Genomic DNA, 6,001 nt, shown 5'->3' with positions numbered 1-6,001 from the left:
GACTTTGAAAGCTGACTGACATGAACCAGCAAAGCCAATGATTCTGATACTTGGCCAGAGCTGGGTCTCCTCCAGAATGAACTTGCTCAAAATCTGCACCCAAGGTGAACATCCATCTTGGAAGGGCTGTTGAGTAAACATGCTTTTTACCAAAAGCTATGCATTTTTTTTTTACTTTGGTTTTATAAACAAGGTCAGTAATCACCGAGGTCTAGCTGAACTCTTAGGTGAAGTTATGAATGTGTATTTTCTGATGGGCAAAATGTTGCAATTTGTTTTTTGCACACTTTGGCTTGAAGTAGAGAATTAAAACAATTTCCCACATAACCTGTATCATCACCTTCCCTAATAAATCCTTTTTATGCTGAAACTACAGGTAGGCTGAGACAAAGAGAAGGGGACTTGACATCTCATGGCAGAATGTACGCAGGATTTAGGAAGCTATGTGGATACTGGCTCTCTGAGAGTAGCTGAGAGTGAGGGGACCAATCAGAAACCTAAGCTTGGTTCGGTGGTATTTCTAGGTATTTCTAAGCTTGGTCAGCTGAATGCAGTAGACTTGAATTTCTACCACCTTGGAAGGATTAACATCCACTTCTCCATGCCTAACTACTTTAGGCAGGTCAGGGCCTTGGGTGAGTAGCTGGCATTGCAGGGCAACCCTCAAATGAAGGTGGTACCCAGACTCTCTCCTCTCACTTAGTGAGAGTCTCCTTGGAGTCCCCAGAGAAGAGGAAAATGCCTGTTTGAAGAGAGAGGTTCCAATGACCTCCAGGATCTCGGAGCAGTTGCCAAGCTTTCTGTCAGTGAGATTTAAAAGCCATTTACTTGTGTTTATTTTATATTTAATGAGTTGGTTAATGCCAAAGGCAAAACTGATGTCCCATTTATTTTGGATACTGAACATTTGCACACAATTCCACTTAAAATACAGGATCAGGAATGTAGGCCATCACAAACCCTGAGAAAGAGCTTACAATAGCAGGTGATGGACATTTGAGGTCAGGTCAAAATATCCACCCTCGATGGATGGACTTTGCATCCTGTGAGGCAACTTTATGGGGCAATCACTGCAGAGAGTCACAACCCCCGCCCCACAAGCTGGAGATCTTAAAAAGAACATGTGGGAAAGACACTGGGTGGGATGCTTTAGAGGCTCACTTTCATGCCATTCCTTAGAAAAAGTTAGAAACTTGCAACCAGGAGATCAAAGTAGTTTTTTTTTTTTTTTTTTTTTTTTTTTTTTTATGCTGGGGACTGAATTCAGAGCCTCACACATGCTAGGCAAGTGCTCTACCGCTGAGCTGCACCTCCAGCCCCCTAGTAGCAACTTAGGCACAGGATAGGCAAAACAAAACAAAACAAACAAACAAAAAAAAACCCAAACCAAAAACAAGAAAAAGCAAGGTGTGCCTGATGGAAATCAGGCAGAGAAACACCCTTTCCCTCCTCTCCTACTGATAACTGGGCAGAGTGAGAAGATGAGCTTGTGGGAAGGCTGCCAATTTGGTGAAAGTCTGTGTGGGTGGTCAGGTGAGCTAGACTAGCCAAATGTGACTTTAGGAAACCATCTGTGAGGCTGCCATCAACAGGGATGGCAGGCTGCTGCTTCAGGCAGGTGCCCCCAGAATTTCAAGTCAAGAGTGTGACAAATTAAAGTAATCCAAGATGGCAGAAAATAGATACAGAGATGCTCTTCAACTTACGAGAGGGTTACAACCAGATAAGACCACACTGTAAGTAGAAAATACTGTAAGTAAAAAGTGCATTTAATACAGCTCACCTACTGAACATCCTGGCTTAGCAGCACAGAGCACTGTGACATTGGTTGTCATGGAGGACTGGGAGTTGTGGGCGGAGGCAGGATCAGACCACGTGTTGCCAGCCCAGGATAAGATCAAAATTCAACAGTGTCTACTGAATGCCCATCATTTTGTCATCATCAACAAGTCAAAAAAAATCATAAATGGAGACATTGTTAAGTCAGAGGCCATCTGTGCTACAGTCTGTTGAAAGTGACCAGATTGGCTCTCGACCTTGATTCCAGCTCTGATAAGAGTGTTGTCAGTACCACAGCTGAACACTGCATTTCCCAAAGTTGTGTTGGTCTGTGGAATTCTGACTATTTGCCTGGAGGGATGTTCCTAACAAATAATTCCATGGGCCAATAAGTTTGGGAAGTTCAGCATGACTCACTCCTCTTAAAGACAGAACAGCCTGTTGAAGGCTCTAAAGAGACCTGCACAAAGACGACTGTTTGTGTATAATTCTTCCCTACCCTCGAATCTCTTTTTGACTATCTTCTGAGAAAGGCTTCTCTGACTCTAGAAGGAGCACCAGCCAGGAGCCAGGAATCCCAGTGCCTTCATGGGAAGATTGGAGGAGTTGGAGGAGGGCAGTTTTGGAATGCTCCCTCTTGTCTTCCCTGACCAGGGCACAAGGATGGGAAGTATTTTAGATCAGCTCTCCAATTGTGGGCTTTAGGAAAAATCATTCCCTTTGCTTGGGCTCATTTTCCAAGCCAGCATGCATGGCTGACAGGGTGAGAGAGGAACCCAGGTTCTCAGCAGTCCTGGCCTAACAACAATGCTCGGTGAGGAGCATGCTCCTGGATGCTTCATGCACCAGAGAGCTGCCTGCTAGCTTTACTTTTCTGTTGTAATGCCTCTCAGCTAGAGTTACTTCTCACTCTCCAAAGCAAAATTACCTCAAGGGTCCTTGGGTTTGAACCATTCACATATATGCTCTTTAAAGTGTGCTCTCATATCAGCAAAAACCAACATTGTTTGTTCCTACCACTTTTCCCAGACCTGGACCAGTAAGTTGTGATAGCATCTTAAATTACACAATTTTAAGTAAGAGGAAGAATCTGTCTTGGTACCACAATGTTCTTGGAATTGTCTGCTCTGACTGCACTTTCTTCAGAGGAAGAAATCCAGGCCATAGCTTTGACTATAACCTTACGGTCCCTCAAAACACAGCTGACGGGGGCCCAATGTGGCTCTCATGCTCTGTGGCCATGTTCAGAGACAGAAGCTGCCCTAATCACATTATTTGTCTTCCTGGACAGCCTGTAGGTATATGTTAAGTAACAACAGCGGCTGAGAAGTGTCTTCCCATTCACCTTCTCCCAAGGCCATATTTGATGGGTGGATCAAGTTCACTCATGTTCGGCTCCTGACTAATTTAATGCATTCATTTTTGGTGGTCCTCAGTCACACTCTCTTACCTTCTCAGAACACTCTAGACTGTTCTCCTATCTATCTCCCTCATGAAACTCACAGCCCCTGGTTCTTTCCCTTCATTCTTTTATGCTCTTCACCAGTTCCTGACTTGTGTCTATCATAGTCCAGTCCAGATGAAGTCCAGTTCGATCTACATCAAATCTCACATCGATTGATCTCCCTCTTTCAGGTTTCCTGAGAGTACTACAAATAAAGTATTGTCATAATTATTTCCACTTAATATTTTTACACCTAATAAAGAGATTGAGTCTATGGGGGCTAGGGGAGGGGCACCTTCCAGATGACTCGTCCAGCAATTAAAGCGGCTTATTAGTCGGAGGCCTGGGATGGCTGAGGACAGATGGAGAGCTCTTCTTTGCAAGCAGCTCTGGTTAACATCAACTGGGAAAGCTCTTTGTAAACACATGAATAATTGATCGTCTAGTGCTCACATAGCTACCGCGGATCTGAACCCGTATGACTCATTTGCGAGCCATTCCTGTCGTCTGGATGCCATAACATTGGAGGAATGATGATAGTTTCTTGGAGGTTCTTCTGTGGCCAGAGTTGCCAAGACCAAGGCTGTAATGGTTTGTTATGATGACCTTTGTTATTCCATCAGACTCAATTGCTTTAAAAAATGATGTGTGCATACTTTAGGAACGTTTTTACCCTTTACGTTGACCTGACATCATAGTTTATATTACAAAATGTATTAATGACAGAGGAGTGTTTTCATGTCCCAAGGACAAGTTTTAACAACCATAATCTGCCCTTAGTCATCATAAATATAAATGTATTGGTCAAACAGATCTCGTTAATGTGGCCAAGATAAATGCAAGTCTATATTTTAAGGCAGTTGAAGTCCTAGAGAAGATATTTGGAGCTTTTTGTGGGGGCTAAGAGATCTTGTATATGTGCTATCAAAAGACAAGAGAAAATTAAAATGTTCCTCTCTCGGGTTTTGAGCTCGACAGATATAAACGTCTCAAGGATGTTGAGTAGATTGTTCACATAGTTTTCTGGACACCATTAATGCCTGATGGGGTGAATCTTAGTTCTTAAAGCTATATTCTTCTCATCATGCTCACGGGGTTTTGAAAAGAAAACAGATTTCCAGGCTTAGCAGTGTGCAGCCCAACCCACATTTTTCTAAATGACACTGTGCCTTAAAATTTTAATTATATTATCCTCCCACCCCCAATATCTTGCTTCCTGTGGATTGAGTCCCTTTTCTGTGTTCTGTGCATGTGCGTCTGACCTTTTGTGTCGATCCAGTTGGCGAGCCACATGGCAGCAGGCAGTGTTTCAGGCCTGATCATCCGCAGGACAGGGTGGATATTTTATTTTCCTCTTTGTTACACCACACTGAGAAGTGATGGTCTTTATTAGTGGTGTCCACAATTTTAAATTTCTTAGGCAGAAAATAAATCCTGTTTGAAAAACTTTTTAATTGTGTTTTTATTTTGAACTGCCAAAATATATTTAAGGCAGTCGTGTCTTAAGTGTTGGTTTCTGAGAAAGTAGAGTGCTCACAACGGTGAGTTCATCTCTCCACACATGGTAAACAAGATGCCTTAATTAATTTCTCCAGGGATTAGGTCACTTGGTTATAAATGATCAGCTCTCCAGTTAAAACCATTTGCCTTTAGAAGAGTCCTCCAAGGGAGATCTTCCAATTCTGAACCTGTTATAGCTTTTGGGAATAACACTGGTCTTTAGGAACATGATTTTTCCTAAATTACTTCTCTGGGAATGGGAATTAGATTATTCTCTAAATTGTGCTTTGATGATCTCCTATGCTGTTCAAACTTTTGATAGTTTAAATTAAAAGTGAGTCACAGAGTCCCGTGTTCATAGCAGCATTATTCACAGTGGTGAGAAGACAGACCCACCCATGTCCATTGACAGATGAAGGATTAAACAAAGTGTGGCCTTTGCACACAAGGGAATATCATTCAGCTTTAAAAAAGAAGAGAATTCTGGCACATGGATGAATACTGAAGATTATGCTAAGTAAAATAAACCAGACACTCAAAGATAAATAGCTCACCATCACACTTATGTGGGATAATTAGGGTAGTCAAACTCATGGAAACAGAGAGTACAAGGGTAGTTTTCAGAGGTTAGGGGAATAGGGAGTGGGGTGTCATTGTTTCATGGGGACAGAGTTTCAGTTTTACAAGATGAAAAGAGTTCTAGAGATTGGTTGCACAATGATGTGAACGTACTTAACATTATGAACTGTGTACTCGAAAACGGTTATGGTGGTAAATTTTTAAGTGTATCTTACCACAATTTTAAAAATAATAATAAAGGAGAAGAAAATGAAACACATGAGAGACTTGGAGCTGAATTACTCTGAACCCTAAGGCCGATTCCAGGAAAGACATCCTACGTGGTTACCACAGAAAGAGCCCCAGCCCCTCCCTTACCCAGGCTGTTAAGAAATTTTGCTGAGATTAAAGAGAATAGAAATTGAAATTGAGTGTCTTTGAAACTGTACCTGGATTGAGAGTGGAGATGTTTCACTTCAGATTTTAATTTCTTGTATTAACTTTTCTGAACTTATTTTAATTAGTAAGGAGGGGTCTCAGACTCCCTTGGTAATGGATGTTGATGGGGGGTTTGTGTTATTGTTTGGCACTGGGCTGCTGGAGTGCCTTTGTGATATCCTTTGATTTTACTGGATAACCTCTGGTAGGTTACTTTGGTCAACGTGGTGGGAAGTAACTTGGGGTGGAAAACAGAAGAGGTTCTCTGTTTTCTGCCATAAC

The sequence above is a fragment of the Callospermophilus lateralis genome, chromosome 13, assembly GCF_048772815.1.
Source record: "Callospermophilus lateralis isolate mCalLat2 chromosome 13, mCalLat2.hap1, whole genome shotgun sequence".
Classification (NCBI taxonomy): Eukaryota; Metazoa; Chordata; class Mammalia; order Rodentia; family Sciuridae; genus Callospermophilus; species Callospermophilus lateralis.
This window is presented reverse-complemented; position numbering follows the sequence as displayed.